Source organism: Schistocerca serialis, unplaced genomic scaffold (assembly GCF_023864345.2).
Source record: "Schistocerca serialis cubense isolate TAMUIC-IGC-003099 unplaced genomic scaffold, iqSchSeri2.2 HiC_scaffold_1353, whole genome shotgun sequence".
In the NCBI taxonomy this organism is placed as follows: Eukaryota; Metazoa; Arthropoda; class Insecta; order Orthoptera; family Acrididae; genus Schistocerca; species Schistocerca serialis.
This window is the reverse complement of record NW_026047573.1, coordinates 15,738,577-15,758,624: the sequence shown is the minus strand read 5'-3', so window position 1 is coordinate 15,758,624 and position 20,048 is coordinate 15,738,577.

The window sequence follows — 20,048 nt, the reverse complement described above, 5'->3', positions numbered from 1 at the left end:
CAATGGAACTTTTGGTGGAACGATTAATGGTGTTCAGGAACGTTTGCCACGACCTCTTCTTGCTCTCACGAATAATGCGGCGACATCTTGCCCTCGCCACCCGAAAGGCTGCAAGATTCTCAGCAGCCGGCCGACACTTTAACCGACGCAGAGCTGCACGCCTGGCCCTGATTGCAGAGCGGCATTCGGCACTCCACCAAGGCACAGGTGGCCTCTTCCGGTGGCCTGTGGACTGTGGAATGGATGCTGCAGCGGCGTGGTGGACCGTTTTGGTAATATGATCCACACACACCTCAACATTCGCACAGTGTTCGAATTGGACCAACTGGCTATAAATTGTCCAGTCAGCTCCACTGAGCACCCATCGTGGTGGTCTCCTTTCGGGCCCCACGCCATCTGGCAGGTAAATCCGGATTGGGAAATGATCACTGCCGTGCAAGTCAGCAACCACTTCCTAGTGAGCACTGGCGGCAAGAGCTGGAGAGCAAAGCAAGAGATCAGTGGCAGAGAACGACCCAGTCACCGTGCAGAAATGAGTACTCTGTCCTCCATTGAGCAAGTAGGCACAGGATGACAGGGGAAGCCTCTCAATCGCTCTACCCCTGGGGCAGGTAATTGCAGAGCCCCAAAGCACATTGTGGGCATTAAAACCACCACAAATAATGAATGGCCGGGGGAGCTGTGTAAGAAGGTCAGTGAGGGCCGCTTCATCAAGAGCATCATGTGGGGGCAAGTAAAGTGAACAGACAGTCAATGGATGAAGCACGTGCACGGACACAGCGACGGCCTGTAAAGTCGTCGTAAGTGAGAGAGGCGAGGAGTGGTAGTCCGTCCTGACGAAAATACCTACGCCTCCTCTAGATCTCTCTCCACGCAGGTAGTCCTTTTTGTGGAGTGTATAGCCTCATATCTCAGGGGAATATGATGGATGGAAATACGTCTCCTGGAGACAGAAACACAGTGGTCTACCCTGAGAGAGTAGACGAAGTTCCTCCACATGGGTCCTGAACCCTTGCAAGTTCCACTGGAGTATGGGAGCCATCTATGATGGGGGTAGCACCTTCATCCTGTCTCTCCGACGGGGCGGGGAGACTGCAGCAGGTGGAGGGGCAGGCGTGGGGCGAGATGATTGCCCCACACATACATCGGAGTCCATCAACTCTGGGGAAGAGTCAGAGGAAGCCTCATGGAAAACCACATCTGCATGGTCAGACGGTTTACTACGGGATTTGACCCGCTGTTGCTGCTGTATGGGAGCTTTCTGCGGTTTGGTGGGCTTTGGGGGAGCTGATGTGGGAGTGGTAATGGCTGTACTGGGCTTCGGAACATCCTCAGCTGTTGGAGGCGTCAGGGGCTGGCCCAAGTTCGCCACTGTACCTTTGTCTGCCATTCGAATAGGGGCTACTGGCTCTGAAACACTGGCTGCGTTGCAAGTGCACTGACAGCTGCATGTGTTAGTGCCAACACTCACCACCTCTGTCTGCGTGGAGGCATCGACTTTTGGAGTAGGCTTCTGAACCAGGGAGGCAAAAGATGTAGCAAATGTGGGAGGTTGCATCGACTGAAAGATCTTCTTGGCCTCACCATAGGGGATACGCTTAGTTGTTTTGATTTCCTGGACTTTGCGTTCCTCTAAAAATATTCGGCAGTCCCTACTCCAAACAGGGTGGTTCCCACAGCAATTGATACATTTGGCTGGAGAGGAGCAACCAACTCCGTCATGAGCAGCTATACCACACTTGCCACAAGTCGCGTCGCCTTTGCATCCTAAGTTGATATGCCCAAAACGCTGGCATTTGAAACAGCGCATTGGGGTCGGGAAATAAGGCCTCACACTAAGGCGAAGAAAGCCAGCTTTCACATGTTCAGGAAGTTTCGTGCTACTGAAGGTTAGAATAAAGGAGTCGAATTTGACAAGATTGCCATCAACCCTCCTCATGATATGTTGAACATCAACAATACCTGCCGGAGCCCACTCGCGTTGCAGTTCTTCCTTGGGAATGTCAACTAGATCATGGCACGTCACAACACCTTTGCTGTAGTTCAAGGTGCTGTGCAGTTCAGTGTCTATGGCATACTCTCCAAGGCATTTAGCAGACTGAAGTTTAGTCGCTTGCTGGGAAGTGGAAGTTTCCACTAGCAAGGTCCCATTACGTAAGCGCTTCACCGATTTTAAGGAGCCACAGATTCCCTCCAATCCCTTTTGTATATAGAAGGGCGAAACCTTCTCGAAACTACCCTCCTTCCGTTTCACAACGAGAAACACATTCGGATCACCAGAATGCATTCTGTTACCTAAGACTGGACTTGTCAAAGAAGTGCCGGAGTCAGGGGGACTGACTGCACGAGCCCTCTTAAGAGACTGGGTGTTAGAACCCTCCAGCGACCCACCCTTTCCGCTGGGAGGAAGAAAAGAGGATTTCGAAGGATCCATCTCGGTCCCACGAGCAGCTAGGGAACTACAAGTCCACCTAGACAGAGCCCCGCGTGCCTAGGTAAGCCTTATACAACTGAGGTGTGGAAGGTTCCCCAGAGGTTACCCGCTAACGACTGTTCCACCTCAACAGCCATGCATCTCATCAGCGCGCAGCACACCTAGAGATTGAGGGGTTGTTTATAGAGGTTTATTCCATCCTCGCGATCCGGGCGGTTAAGCCAAGATCCCCACTCCCTGAGACAGACAACATTCCACCGCCGCGCCGCATGGTGGTCGTTGAAGTATGCCCAGAGCTTACGGTGACAGAGGACAGGCGGCGCTTACCAGTCCCCAGCTAAGGAACCCCGGGGTCGCCAAGCCCGTACCCAGCAAATGAATGCTGAGCCCCTGGGGGCGATGCCTTCCAGAGAGAGGTCCGTGAGATGTAGAGTGTTTACCTTCCATAAAGGGCGAGAGAGATGGACCCGCTGCGGGACTTGGTTAAAAGTCATTTAAACAGCACGGTGATCAGTGAAACTGGCAGGAATTACATCAATCCATAGAAGCTGACCACATATGGGGGCAGATAAATTAAAACGGTTCAATCGGCTACGTGAAGTAGCTGTAAGAAATGTAAACCGCACCAGTGTAGAATATCTGCAAACCCAAGCATCCTGGGGATGCAAGGACGTCACCATATCATTACTTTCACGACAAAATGTATAATTGGGGGTCTGATCAACACGGCGTAAGACGCAGTTAAAATCGCCCCCTAACAAAACCTTGCGCAGGTTCCGTCGGAGTAAATAAACAACTTCTTCCTTATAGAACCGCGTGCGATCGGATGAAAGACCAGATCCAGACAGAGCGTAAAGAAAAATTAAGGCGAGGTCATAAAAACTACAGCCTATACCTTGACCATCGTCTAGCGTTTCGAAGTCCGTCAGCGGGATTCCATCTCGATAAAGTAAAGCCATAAAAACACAGAATATCCAGGAAGACAAAACACATCAAATAATACCTCTTGTAAACACACGATATCAGCCAGGGAATCGTAAATAAACTGGCGTAACGCAGCAAGCCGTAATTGGGAACGTAACCTATTAACATTGAGAATGAAAAATTTATACGCCTGCATCCGTTAACACATGCAAGGTCAATAAAACAACATTAAGGAAAAAGCACTATCACGTCCATCTCTCCCCAACGTCCGGAGGCGGGGAAAAGAAGGTCTAATGCTAGTCCTCCCCACCTGACGCCGAGGAATCCTCGCTTTTCTTTTACGACGCGCCGCGGCACGGGCAGGTTGAAAACGCTGTTTCACACCACTTCGTGAAAATATACACTCTTTATGTGGAGAGGTTGGGGGCACGTCAAGCTCCGATTTGACAGAGGAGCCATCGGCACCGCACTTATCGGAAGTCGGGAAACACAACTCAGAACGACCAACAGCAACATCAGGTACAGAAGAGACAGGTAATGCAGTGCCGGTGTCGGGTGGCATCTCCTGAACATCAGAAAGTGAACCCGTAGAATCTTGTTGCTCGACCGTCTCAGCGTGGAGGAGGGGTGGTACTGCACTAGAACACTGTAAAGGCTGGCCAGCAGGAGACGTCTCTGCGGGAACAACGGAACCCACGAGAACCGTCACGTCGACGGGTGAAGTGGGGGACGCAGATTGAACGCTCATTTCAACATCAACAGAAGCAGCTACATCCTCTCTGGTAATAATGGAACCACAATTAACATCAGTAGACAACGCATTACCGCCAGAAGGTGCACCCTCTGTCGCCGGCCGCGGTGGTCTCGCGGTTAAGGCGCTCAGTCCGGAACCGCGCGACTGCTACGGTCGCAGGTTCGAATCCTGCCTCGGGCATGGATGTGTGTGATGTCCTTAGGTTAGTTAGGTTTAAGTAGTTCTACGTTCTAGGGGACTGATGACCACAGAAGTTAAGTCCCATAGTGCTCAGAGCCATTTGAACCATTTTTTTTGCACCCTCTGTCAACGCCGTGTCAGAAGAACGAGACTGGAGTGGGCGTCCTCGAAATCTGTACAGTCCTCAGTCCGCCGGCGGTTGACGTGCTCTGCAGGAGCCGTCGTCCCCTCGTGGACAGAAGCCGCACTGGTACTCGTCGGTAACGGTGGAAATTCGCGAGGAGTAGGGGATAATGTTGCCCCTACATCGCTTAAAGCTGGAAACTGACTGACAGCTGACTGCGAAGTTACTATGTCTGCTAACGCTAAAGGAAAACGTTTTTGATAAGACGACGTCAGAACAGTAGTACGGCGTTGGCAGTTAGATCTGAGATGACCACTTTCGTTACAGAGAAAACAAGTTCCTTCTTGCCCTGTATACGTAACATGGACGCGGTAATCACAAACAGTTAAGTGGGAAGGAATATTTTTTTAACGCACATTTCCACAGTGCGGATACCATTACAACACTGGAAGCGATGTTGTGCTGACCAGCGTTCCATCGAATATGCCGTATGATTCCAAAAGGAGGCAACGCTGTTTTAAGAAATGAATCGTCCACTGCAGGAGGAAGGTTATAAATTCTAACCGGAGTATACTCGAGTGCCGCATTTTCAAGGATGACGTGACTAACAGAACCATCGCGATGTGTAAACAACACTTTAGAACCAACTTTTTCTCTACTTGAACGGCATCATAAAACTTGACAAAGAATGCATACAAATCAGAATCCAGGTAATCATTATCTACCTGATCAGGTGTAACACGGATAACATCAGCCAACCAATCGTGACTTTTTAAGGAGCCAGGTTGAACACGACGCGTACTCTTGCCAAAACTGAAACGAACAGTAGCTCAACGAGGAATAGATTTAGGAGACTCAACAGACACCATGGCGCTGGCAGAAAACACCGCCGCCAACAGGAAAACGGCAACAAACTGCGCTACGCAACTACGATGTGACTCCGGCCGATACACCAACAAGACTGAGTAGCTTCGACACAAGCGGTGCTGCGACACAGGCGGAAGTTAAGGAAAACCTGCTCGCTCGACGTGCAAGGCGACACTGCGCCTAGACCGCTCGGCTAATCCCGCGCGGCCCACTGTTGAAATAAGCCCTTCATATACTACGTGGCTTGAAGTACAGAGCCAAAAAAAATATTTTTACCGCTCAGGAAAATCGATCGAAAACAAACTCCCCCATATGGGCAACGTCCGTCCCAAAACCTGACCTGAAGACCTGAGCGGAGCTTCAGGACCTTACGCTTTGCATTTTCTTCACAATCCTTCGTGCCACATATGATCAGTTATTTATTGATATAAATTATTTTCAGAATATTTCTGTCTTTCGCGCTGCCAACTTTGTTTACTTTGGCGAAGAATTTGTGGTGAACGCTACGAGGGAGTTTCGTCTATAATCTCTACCTCTCATACGGATTATGCACTTGTGTCTGAACATAGCAGCTCTGTGGAAAGATAAGCGACACCTTTAGTCCTGCATACCTTTCTACAGAGCTACATGTCGCCCATTTCGATGAAAATTGTCTGCACTCATAAGAGCGTATGTCGATCATCACAATAGACATAAAGCACTGACACCCTTTTTTATAAGCTTCGTGTCAATATCTACACACACTCTGTTTCAATGAATACTGTTGTGTTGGCAGAAGATCCAACACCGTGTTGCTAGTGGAGGCCGAAATGCACGCATTTTAGCTCACGCAGGCTGGCGTGAGGAGGGAAGAACTATACTCACGTGAGGTCTGGAACATGACAAGGAATTAGAATTCAGAAAGCGGACGTAATTAGTTTGATACTTAACTTTAATCCGTTAATGATGAACGTCGCTCTTGACGGTACATGATTCACAATATTATCTGTTCAGAATACATTCATTGTAACTGAATATGGCGCCTTGCTAGGTCGTAGCAAATGATGTAGCTGAAGGCTATGCCAAACTGTCGTCTCTGCAAATGAGAGCGTATGTAGACCGTGAACCATCGCTAGCAAAGTGGGCTGTACAACTGGAGCGAGTGCTAGGGAGTCTCTAGACTAGACCTGCCGCGTGGAGGCGCTCGGTCTGTAATCACTGATAGTGGCGACACGCGGGTCCGACGTATACTCACGGACCGCAGCCGATTTAAATGCTACCACCTAGCAAGTGTGGTGTCGGGCGGTGACACCACAAATACTCAATATTTCACAAGTAATAAATTTATGTTTACCCATATAGATAGCGATTGCAATAGGTATTTGTCTTGATTACAACCTCAGTACAAAATTAAGTACTCACGTAAGGCTGCTTTGAAATTACAGCAAGTGTCCATATGTACAAGTGAACTTTGGCGTGAATTAAATACCTTCTCACAAACAGTACTTGTTTTGTAATGTGAGTTTCGTTTTGTGAAATACGAAGGACATCAATGCTGAGGTCTCTGACTGTGAGAAAAAATCTCCTAGAAACAGATGGAATTGCACGCAGGGAAAACTTTGCAGTAAAGCAGGATGTACGACGTAAAACCAACATTACCCAATTAAATGGCATTTCCGAAAAAAATAAGCTGAAATCCAGATGAACCATGGTTCAAGATAATGTTTGCTGACTGCCTTTGGAACTGTCTACAACCAGGGATTTGTAAAGTCTTAGACATAAAACCTGTCCAGCTGCCACAAAGGCAGTCAGAATCGTTCACTCAAGATGGCCACTATAATCAGCTGGCCATAAGCATTCTATGTCTGCCCATGTGCACTACCTGGCAACACTGTAGAATGCAAACGTGCATGGAGTAAGTGCTGTCACCCTCCACGAGCTGTCGCAGTGCTGTATCTACTCAGGGGCTAGTGTTAAGCACCGTCCAATGTAAGTATAAAGTTTCGAGTTCTAGTCCACTCCATTCCTTTATTTTTAAATGACATTTAGATTGACTGAAATATAGTACGCTTCACATTCTAAGCCAGTTGTAATAACCAAACCTTCCACAAACTATTCTTCAAAACAGCTCGCGGCTGCATCAAGATAAGAACAGTTTATGCGTGAGAGGTTCCTCGCCTTCAGTGGCCACTGGCTACCAGCCATATTCCAAATGCCATCTAACGCAGGGTGCCGGTAGCTGGATGAATGTGGCACAGGGCTTTGAGTGAATTAACGAGATGTGTCAGGAAAGCAACAAGACTGATTTTCCTATCTACCAATGTTTTTATTGCTTTCAAACAACGATATTTTCCTCTTCAGAGTACTTCCCTTCGTCAGCTACTCACCAGTGGAGTCGTTGTTCTAGTCTTGGTAGTGGCGCTGAAAGGCCTTTAACGTGCCGGGCACATTCTTGACAGTGTTCTCCATAGTCCCAAAATACCAAAATAACGTCCTTTTTTAGGCATTTTCCAGTTTAGGGCGAATAAAAAAGTCACAAGGACTCACATCAGGTGAAAACAGGAGCTGCTGAACGGCAAGGATCCCTTTTGAGGTCAAAAATTCCGTGATGGAAGTGGCCCTGTGGCATGGGGCATTGCCATGACGCAGCATCCAGTTGTCTGCAGTGTCTGGTCTCCCTCGTGTCACCCTTTCCCTGAGTCTTTCAAAGACAGCTTTATACAACTCTTGGTTGCCAGTTCGTCCAGGAGGAGCAGTCTCACAGGATCACACACATTTCCCTTGTTTTCGTTGGTTTATGAAACTGTTCTCCCTCAGCGAGATTCATCTTCAACGCGTTCTCGACTTCCAAAAATGAATTGTGCCAGCAGAAATCTAGGGCTTTATATTAGAAATGTTCCCCAACGGCCTGTTTCAACTTGTCAAAGGTCACACACGTGGATTTCCCAAGTTCGACACAAAACGTAATGACATAACATTGCTCTAAATTCCACTGTTCCATTTTCATAACACACACCAAGGATATCACTACACTGATGGCGCTCTCTGACATCCCCTGATAGCTGTAAGGAGCTGAAACTCGGATGAGCATTTGGAAGGGATGAACACATAGGTCTGCACAAGTAGAACGACACAGCGTTGCCAGCTCGGTTCGCAGTGTTGTCAGTCTCATTGCTTTTCTGAATGAGATTTTCACTCTGCAGCAAAGTGTGCGCAACCATGCGAGTGATCTGGTAATGCTGTGTTGTTGTTCTTGTGTAGAGCAATGCTTTCATCCCTCCCTGAAACTCAGAGTTTCACCTCTGTATATACATTATGTGATTCCTGAGAGTGCCATGAGTGGTGTTGCGTTTTTATTGTCTGTTACGAAAATGGAACAGGGGAATTTAGAGCAGCGTTATGCCATCAAGGTTGATGTTGAATTGGGGAATCCGCGAGTTTGACCTTAGATAAATAGAAACCGGTCCTTAGGAAACAATTTTATAAAGAGCGCAAGTTTCTCACTGTCGCTAATAGATTTAGGAAGACCTAGAACACGTTGAAGAAGAACTGTGCCCAGAGAGAGCCTTCAAAATCCGACCAAAACATCGAATGTGTGTGGGCTCTTGTGAGATTCTTCATCCACGACAAACCGTCAAGCAAGAGTTTCACAAAGGCGTCCTTTAAAAGCCAGGAAAAGTGTGAATCGAGTGAGGCTGGACAATACAGCAGGTGGATGCTGCTGGATTATGACAACACTCCACTTCGAGTGGTCACATCCATCACAGATTTTTTGACCTCAAACGGCATTTCTGTTGTTCCATAACCCTCAGTATTCACATGATTTGAGTCTCTGCCACTTTTTCTTTTCCCAAAACTGAATGTTGTTCAGAGTTCTCAAATTACGTCCATTTAAATTATTTTTCAAAGGATTGTGACAACCATGTTAAATGACCTAACAATTGAAGCCCTTCAGTTCTTATACCAAGACTGGAGTGACTCTACGGGAGTGCACATCCTGAAGGGAACTACTTAGGAGTGGACAATATTCTTGATAAAAAAATTAAAACTATGGTAGAAAAGTAATGACAGTGATGTTTTTTCTTACACATCTTGTATATGACATACACATACTGGGGCCAAACTGCTGGTACGAGGGTTGTATTCTCCTAAACTGTACTTGTACAATACGTCTTCTTTGTATGCGATTTCTACTTTTTGCGAGAATGCATTGAATGAAGTGTACAAGGATTTAATGCCTTACATTTTTCCTTTTCTTGGTTTAATACCATAACGTTGCATCGGTGTCAAAGCTAAAATTTATTTTGAACTTCTTTAGTCACAGAACTTTCCATCAAAAACAAGACTGATATTTTTTCCTGGTGCAGTAGGTTTGCTTGTGTCATGAGGAAGCAAGACAACTCAGTCGCAAAAACAGCGCTCCACATCAACCCAGGAGGAACAAGACTAAGAGGAAGACCGGCAAAGAGATGGACTGACAACGTCAGGGGAGACAAGCACGTTGTTGGCTTAACACCAGAAGATGTCAACGACAGGGAGAAATGAAGGACATGTAGCAAAACAGCAGACACCGCAAGTCGGGATTAACGCTTGGTAAGAAATAGAGAGTAGGTCAGCTTGTATTATTTTTCCTGTCTGACGTTATGGATCTCAAGTGTGATGGTATACTTTGAAGCTATTACTGTGATAACCTTTTTACTATTTACTTTTGTCCGTCTGTTTACTTTCCTTCATTTCCGTTTTAAACTACATAATCTCCTTACATTCGAGCGCTCACACACTTCCAACAATGAAATGTATGCCTCACCCCTCCTTTCTGTCTGTGTTATAGGATCCACCTTTCTAACGGAGGGTTAAACAACAGAATTATATAAATGTATTTCTTGTTTTCCCAATTCCATAACTTGCATTGATGTACATTACAACATATCTTGGAGACTATGATTTACTTTTTCTGTACCATCACAGTCCTCACGCTTATGTGTACTTTGACAATAGGCATAATAATAATCATTTAATATCTTACTTCCCATTCACTCCATCATTCCGCGACTACATCTACATGGATACTCTGCAAATCACATGTAAGTGCCTGGCAGAGGTTTCACCGAACCACCTTCACAATTCTCTATTATTCCAATCTCGTATAGCGCGCGGAAAGAATGAACACCAATATCTTTCCGTACGAGCTCTGATTTCCCTTATTTTATCGTGATAATCGTTTCTCCCTATGTAGGTCGGCGTCAACAAAATATTTTCGCATTCGAAGCAGAAAGTTGGTGATTGGGCTGGACATCATTAAAAGAAAGACGTTTTTAGTTGCGACGCAAACTTCTTACGAAATTCCAAATCCTGCATCATTTCTGTGGCACTCTCTCCCACATTTCACGATAATAGAAAACGTGCTGCACTTCTTTGAACTTTTTCGATGTACTCCGTCAGTCCTATCTGGTACGTCTTCCATACTGCGCAGCAGTATTCTAAATGAAATACATGTGTTACATTTTCCAAGTGTCCTGCCAACAAAACGCAGTCTTCGGTTAGCCTTCCCCACGTTTTCTATGTGTTCCTTCCAGTTTCAGTTGCCAATTTTCGCACCATACAGATATATTTTCTAAATCGGTTTGCAATTTGTTTTGATCTTCTGATGACTTCATTAGTCGATAAACTACAGCGTCATCTGCAAACAACCTAAGATTACTGCGCAGATTGTCTCCCAAATCGTTTATATAGATAAGGAAAAGCAAAGGGGCTATAACACTACCTTGGGGAACCCAGAAATCACTTCTTATTTACTCGATGACTCTCCGTCAATTACTACGAACTGTGACCACGCTGACAGGAAATCGCAAATCCAGTCACATAACTGAGACGATGTTCCATAAGCACGCAATTTCACTACGAGCCGCTTTTGTAGTACCGTGTCAAAAGCCTTCCAAAAATTCCAGAAATACGGAATCGGTCTGAAATCCCTTGGCGCGACCATTACGGTCGCAGGTTCGAATCCTGCCTCTGGCATCGATGTGTGTGATGTCCTTAGGTTAGTTAGGTTTAAGTAGTTCTAAGTTCTAGGGGACTGTTGACCTCAGTTGTTAAGTCCCTAAGTGCTCAGAGCCATTTGAACCGTTTTTTCTTTTTTTTTTTTTTGAAATCCCTTGTCAACAGCACTCAACACTTCACATGAATAAAGAGCTTGTTGTATTTCACAGAAACGATGTTTTCTAAACCCACGTTGACTGTGTCTCAATAGACCGTTTTCTTCGAGGTGACTCATAATGTTAGAACACAACATATGTTCCAAAATCCTGCTGCATATCGACGTTAACGATATGGGTCTGTAATTTAGTTGATTACTCCTACTTCCTGAATATTAGTGTGACCTGTGCAACTTTCCAGTGTATGGGTACGGATCTTTGTCGAGCGAACGGTTGTATATGATTGTTAAGTATGGAGCTAATGCATCAGCAAACTCCGAAAGGAACCTAATTGGTATACAGTCTGGACCAGAAGACTTGCTTTTATTAAGTGACCTAAGTTGCTTCACTACCCCGAGGATATTTACTTCTACGTTACTCATGTTGGCAGCCATTCTCGAGTCGAATTCTGGAGTATTTACTTCGTCTTCTTTTGTGAAGGCATTTCGGAAAGCTGTGTTTACGAACTCTGCTTTGGCAGCACTGGCTTCGCTAGTACCTCCATTGCAATCGCGCAGAGAATGCACTGATTGTTTCTTGCGCTAACATACTACACTTACGACCAGATTCTATTTGGATTTTCTGCCAGGTTTCGAGACAAAGTTTCGTTGTGGAAACTGACCATCTTTTACAGAAGCTCGAAATTTAGCGTGGACTTCAATGCGAGATGCTTATAACAATCTTGGGGATTTTGAGTCTTTTTAAATTTGGCATGTTTGTTTCGTTGTTTCTGCAACAATGTCCTAACCCGTTTGTTTACCAAGGAGGATCAGCTTCGTCGTTTGCTAATTTATTGTGTCTAAATCTCTCAATTGCCGCCGATACTGTTTCTTTGAATTCAAGCCACATCTGGTTTACACTTATATTATTAACTTGGAATGAGTGGAGATTGTCTCTCAGGAAGGCGTCAAGTGAATTTTTATCTGCTTTTTTGAATAGATATATTATTGGTTTATTTTTGGACTATTAGGGGGTTACAATATTCAATCTCGCTACGGGAACCCTATCTTCACTAATCCCTGTATCCGTTTTGATGCTCGTTATTAACACAGGATTATTTGTTGCTAAGATGTCAAGTGTGTTTTCACAAACGGATACGATTCACGTGGGCCTATGAACTAACTACTCGAAATAATTTTCAGAGAATGCATTTAGCACAATTTCGGCTGATATTTTATGCGTACCTCCGGAATTAAACATGTATTTTCGCCAACATATCGAGGGTACCACCAACTGTTACCGTATGAGGCTGGTACGAGTTTGAAATCAAACTCAAGTTTTCTTTGGACCTTTCAGGAACTGCATCATCTAAATTGGGAGGTCGGTAAAAGGATCCTATTGTTATTTTATTCCGGATGCCAACAATGACCTCTGCCCATACTAATTCACAGGAAGTATTTACTTCAGTTTCGCGACAAGTTAAACTACTTCTAACAGAAACAAACACACCACCGCCAACAGTGTGTAGCTTATCGTTTCAGAACACTGTTAGGTTCTTCGCAAAAATTTCGGCTGAGCGTATATCCGGCTTTTGCCAGCTTTCAGTGCCTATAACGGTTTGAGCATCAGTGCTTTCTATTAGCGCTTGGAGCTCTGGTACTTTCTCAACACAGCTACGACAGTTTACAACTGTTATACCAATGGTTCCCCCATCTACGTTGTTCCTGTGTTCGGCCTGCCCCTTTGTGCCTTAAGCCCTTCTTGTTATTTCCCGAGATCCTCTAACCTTAAAAACAGCCCAGCCCACGCCACACAGTCGCTGCTACCCGTGTAGCAGCCTCCTGCGTATAGTGGACACCTGACCCAGTCAGCGGAACACGAAACCAAACCACACTTTGGCACATGTCGAGGGATCTGCAGCCTCCACGGTCGCAGAACCGTCTGAGCTTCTGATTCAGAGCCTCCACTCGGCTCTGTACCTCAGGTTCGCAAGCGGTCCTTTCGATTATGCTGCAAATGGTCAGCTCCGCATTGCTCTTGCCAGCAAGACTGGCCGCGTTTAACACTTCTGTTAGCCGCTCGAAATCAGAGAGAATCTCTTGTGATCCATAGTGACACACATCATTGGTACCGACACCCACCTGCAATTGGCTGCATCCTTTGCTCTTCATGGCATCCGGGAGGACCCTTTCCACATCTGGAATGACTCCACTCGGTATGCACTCGGATTGCACATTGGTTTTCTTTCCCTTCTTGGCAGCCAAGTCCCTAAGGGGCCCCATAACGCGCATAAAGCTGGAGCTCCGAACAACCGATAATCCCACCCTCTGTGATTGCCCGGATTTGCAGGCTGAGTGGTTTCAATTATAAACAAATTAGCAATAATTAATTACAGCATAATGACCACAGTTTTGTTTCGAAATTATGTTTTAACCACCAGATAATTACATAATCCATAAGAAGCTGATGCCTCTCGACCACAGACGTAACGATAACCATGGTTCACTGCTGAAAGCTGCTGCCCGCTGCGGGTTTCTTACATAACATGGGCGCGTAATGAAGCGCTGTGCCACAAGGTCATTCTTATTTTTTTTTACTTTATTTTTATGTTTTTCATAGAATTGCTCTTACAAAAAACGGCCCTGAGCACTATTGGACTTAACATCTGAGATCATAAATCCCGTAGAACTTAGAACTTCTTAAACCTAAGTAACCTAAGAACGTCACATACATCCATGCCCGAGGCAAGATTCGAACGTGTAACCCTAACGGTCGCGCGGTTCCAAACTGAAGCGCCAGGAACCGCTCGGTCACTGCGGCCTGCAATTGCTTTTACAGTGCATGGTGATTCAGTTAATTGTGCAACTGGCGAAGATGATAACAGAAAACACGTAGCGACACATTCAATGTAAATGATGAAGTTCCTAGAGATTTCATATATATATAGTTATCCTGCACTGCTTCAGCGTTTACTAAGGGATTGGCATCGGAATGAAAAACAGTTTGAGTCACTCCAGTTTATCTTCCTTTCCCAGTATTGTATAATCATGATAGATCTAACGATAAATATGTGATACACGAGAATTGGTAGAATGTAAGACATATCTTGGTAGTGTATGAAATTTGCTAATGATTTGGACAAATGCACAGGCTGCGCATTTAGTAACAGAAAGTGACTGTCCGACAGTATTATCACAGCTACAGTCCACCTGTAATATAAATGAGTCGTGTGAACAAGGACCGACGGAGTAAATTTACCAATACTTTTCTGGATTCTAATATGGTACGAAACTTGTGGGAAGGTTACTGCTTAAACAAGACAATTTTCCGTAACTCGGCACACGCAGTACTCTAAAAACTTTTACGCGTGTGGTGCGACACTATACTCCAATCACAAAAGATTACCGTTTCATTCGTATTTCCACTTCTTCTGCTGCAGGGCGACAGTACAATTTGTTATGAAAATTTTGCACTTACGTCTTTTTACTATACAGCGGAAAAACACTGCAGTTGGCAGTCAAAACACCGTCTTTAACAACACAACCACCTTTAACCAAGTCTGTTGTGCGTTACAACCATTCAGCTTAATATTTCCCAATTGGAAATTCTAACGTGAATAGCTGTAATTAAAACTATCTTCACTTCTAGGTCGTCGTTTGTAGAATGATTAGTATTAATTTTAGAGTACGGTACGTTTCCTGTGTGAAAGAAAAAATGGAATTATTGTTACTTTTTACTCAGAACTTGCATTGTATATAAATTTTATTTACCACCTACTTAGTTTCATGGCTTTACCTCAGACTATTCCTAAGCCGTGACGTCTATTTGTAGGTGATGATGTAGACATATAGCATTCTCAAAGGGAAAACATCAAATAAATGAGATGAAACACGTGGTCACCACACACACACACACACACACACACACACACACACACACATACACACAATGAACAGCTTCAATTATCCAGAAACTATATTCATTAAATGTAAAGATCGAATAGAAAGCCATTTACATATATGATTCTATTAAATATTACATGCTTTTTAACTCGTCGGCAAAAAGCCAAATAATAATTTCTCGGAGAGTGGTAACAATTTTAGATCGATCCTATTTACGGCAAAGTTAAATTCAGTTTTCGAGACACATATTGTAGTTGGATGTCAATTAAGCTCGAAGCTCACATTTTGCTAACGGGTGTGGTCAGTTATTCACATAAACAACTGACACGAACAGTGTAAAAGAAGCCTCAAATACTTCCTGCGCGGCTGCATGCGGGTTTCGCATGTCACTTGCGAGAATCTCCACTCGGGTTTAACGCTCTGAAATGATTACCATTGCTCTTCTTGGTCACGGAGTCTATGTGACGGCTTGACTTTCATCCTCCAAAGCGATAACATTGAAGGCACGGCTCACGCAACAATAAATGACAGTTGACGATCGCTGAAGTCATATCCGCGGAAACGCATCCCTTCAGTCGGAGCGCGTCGGGAAGTGTTCCCGTCGCTGTGCCCGAGGCGAAGAGGAAGCCGTACTACGTGCCGTGGCACGAGCACGGAAAGATAAGTGATGTGTTGCGCACGGTATCAGGTAAGAGACGTAGCAGTGGAAAGCGCATTGATTACAAGTTGCAGAATTTGGATGCTGTGTTTACCGCCTCACTTTCATGACAGGCCTTTAATATGGACTCAACAGCTTTGCAAGTTTCATTCAACGATATTACTTATTATGAGAGACAAAGATACTGAAGCACAGTGTAGTCGTTATTTCTTTGCTTGAAATGCGGGGCGGTTTGCGTGGTTTTGTTTGCTATGCAGTTCGTAAATACACGAAATGTAAAAGACATTATATATGACTTTCAAAATTCCCTTAGTGTTGATACACATTTCGAAGTGCTAGAGTTTAATCACTGTAGCTTCCATTTTGTATCTATTTTGCGTTTCATTAATACTTTGCTGAACTGACGTGTACTTATAGCGCGTGCTACTCAACCGTTGTACGCTCCTGTTGGTAATTCGTTGTCGTACGTCGTAGCCAGTCTGATTTTCAATTGCTACTGTGTACTATCACCAGTCGCTTTGGTTTTTTTTCCGACTATATCTCCATTTACGAAATTGGGGCTAAAAATTGCTCCGAGTGAAAGAAAGTACAAATCAACTTCGTGTATGAAACACAGAAAGTTACGAAGAAGCAGTATTGTTCTTTATCCACATCCGATTAATTATTCACCGTGTTCACTTCCTACCATTTTTCACGGGAACTCTAGCAATAAAAAGGTCATACGCAGGGTAAGTGCACCTTTACCTTTTCTTATGCAACGGTAGTTTGACGTGTGAGATGCACATGTGGTTGACTTGTAATCTTTGTTCATGTCTATATCAGCAGACACTGGTTGTAATATCATTTGCCTAACATCAGTAATATTACAACGTTCGCAGCAAATATGAGTAAGAAATAGTTTTTGTGTTTCATTTATTCCTAAATTTCAGTTTTATAGATAAAGTCAAGAAGGTTGTACATCCAAAAATGGGCCATACGATCAAGTCTGAACGTAATGGGTTGGGTATCCATGACCACAAACTTAACATTAACTTTATAACCATAGTCAGCTTAACATTAACTTTATAACCATAGTCAGGAATGCGATCTCTCCATCCCCTCTACCCAATAGCGATTAAACAAAAATGCGTTACGCAAATGGATACACCTCACATCATCATTTTCCTTTCAAGAATTAAGCTATCGCCCCTTCCAAACCTAACAAACAGAATCATTTCAATCTTTTCTGAAGTCCTCCAACAACTCTTTTCCCATTATAATTGTAGTTCACGATTTTCTGTAGAACCTGGCATTCTCATGAGGTTTTGTACCTATTTTTCAAGATCCATTCGATTTTCATGTTGAAAATATTTCATTCTGTTCCATGATTTCCAATCACGTCACTGTTCTTTCTTTTCATGGTCTCCAAAGTTTCATTTACATAGTGTAACAAAGTAATCACCATCATCCAGCATCATTAATATCCTTAGATCTTTGTCACACTTTAACAAAGTAATCACCATCATCCATCATCATTAATATCCTTTGGGCCTTTGTCACACTTTAGCGTGGGGTCTGCCTTGATACCATTGATTTGGCGATGTTAGGGTTAGTGGGTGGCTGGATGCACTTCCTCTTGTACCCCATACTCCCCGTGATGGAATTGGTGTACCTCAGCTGTATGTGTCTAGTGCTAGCCATGAAATAGTGCGAACGTTTTGAAATGTCTGCGAGTAGTGTATCTGAAACGTATGGCGTGGGGGGGGGGGGGGGGGGGGAAGAGCCCAGTATCCACCTGGTGGGATGTGGAAAACCGCCTAGAAACCACATCCAGGCTGACTGGCCGTCGTCGGTAATCTGCTGGGGGGTTACGATCCATAGCCGGGGCGCCTATGCGAGTCCAGGAAGCAGCGCATTAACGCCCTTGACTAATCTGGCATGTCTAACGAAGTAATCACCATCACTTTATAAAATTTCGTACTGGTTTCTTTTTGCACTTTAGGGGTCACTTTTCTGTTACTGGTTCCAAACACAGTTCGAAGGTGGATTAATTTGAAAACAAAATTTTCAGTATCGTCGCCTAAACACTGGTTCTAAAAGCGAACTATCTGAGACACTTTCTGTCACACTGGATATTTTCTTCGGAATGTCATTATTTTTGTTTTATAGCTAGAAACTTTTATATTGCAAACTCATAGACAGCTGTGATACGGGATATGCATGTAAATCATACTTAAGCTGAACTGCAAATCTAAAGTCTAGTGGCGGAACATATTCACCTTTTAAAAATATCATAACATGGAAATAAACTGCAGTCGTGCGTCGGAATCTACTACTAGACCCCGTTAAAGGTTCAAAGCACACACCGTTTGAAGCGTTACTCCCCCTGGACAGATGTCGGCATTGTTCACTTTGTGTGAAGGTATAAGGCTCACAGCAAACTTGCAGTAGTGCATCAAAATCTAATACTGGTCTCCCAGGAAAGGTTCAAAGCACAGACTGTTTGAAGCGTTACTGCCCCTGGACAGAAGTCGGCATTGTGCATTTTATATTCAACCCCGATGAAATTTCTGTGTCTCATCGTCAATGTGATGGTTCAAGGGTTACAGTAATCCTGCAGTGGTGCATCGGAATTTAATTCTGGTCTCAAAGGAAAGGTTCAAAGCACATATTGTTTGCGGCGTTACGACCCCTGAACAGAACTCGGAATTGTGCCTTTTGTATTCAATCCCGATGCAATTTCTGTGTTTCATCATCAATGTGAAGGTCCAAGGGTTACACTTAACTTGCAGTGGTGCATCGTAATCTACTACTGCTCTCACAGGAAAGGTTCCAGCACGGACTGCTTGAAGAGTCTCTCGCCCTGGACCGAGGTCGTCATTGTGCCCTTTGTGCGATTTTTGTGTTTCATCGTTAATGCAAATGTCCAAGAGTTACAGTAAACCTCCAATTGTGCTCCGTAGTCTACTGCTGGTGTCACGGGAAGGGTTCCAAAACAAACTGTTTGAGGCCTTTCTTCCCCTGGACACAAGTCAGCGCTGTGCCTTTTATTTCATTCCGATGCAATTTCTGTGTTTCATTGTCAACGTGAAGGACGGACCAATGGTTACAGTAACCTGCCGTGGTGCATCGGAATCTATTACTGGTCTGCCAGGAAAGATACCTACTCTGATTGTTTGAAGCGTTACTCCCCTTGGACATAAGTCGGGATTCAGCCTTTTGTATTCAATCCGATGCAATCTCTGTAATTCATTATCAGTGTGATGCACCAATGTTTACAGTAACCTGCCGTGGTTCATCAGATTTCAATACTAGTCTCACAAGAAATGTGTAGTGGCTTGGCAAGACAGCCTAGCCACTAGAAGGTAGCCGAAAGGCACGCGTTTAAGCTCACGCAGGCTGACGTGAGGTCTGGAACTGGTAAAGTAATTATACTATCAAGAAAGGTACGTAGCTGCTGGAATACTTAACTTTAATCCATAATTAGTGAACATGGATCTGACGGTACAGGCATCACAAGATTAGCAGCAAATGATAATGGCGCCTTGCTAGGTCGTAGCAAATGCAGTAGCTGAAGGCTATGCTAACTATTGCCTCGGCAAATGAGAGCGTAATTTGTCAGTGAACCATCGCTAGCAAAGTCGGCTGTACAACTGGGGCGAGTGCTAGGAAGTCTCTCTAGACCTGCCGTGTGGCGGCGCTCGGTCTGCAATCACTGACAGTGGCGACACGCGGGTCCGACGTATACTAACGGACCGCGGCCGATTCAAAGGCTACCACCTAGCAAGTGTGGTGTCTGGCGGTGACACCACAAAATATTCCATCTCAGATTGTTTGAGGCGTTACCCCCCTGGACAGAAGTCGGCATTGTGCCTTTTTTATTCAATCCTGATACAATTTCTGTTTTTCATCGGCAATGTAAAGGTCCAAGGGATACAGTTAATCTTTCATGGTGTATTGGAATGTAATACTGGTCTCACAGGAATGATTCAAACTCAGAATTTTAGAGGCATGACTCCCCCTGGCAGAAGTCGCCATTGTGCTTTTTTTATTCAATACCGATGCAAATTCTGTGTCTCATCGTCAATGTGAACGACCAAGGGTTACAGTAAT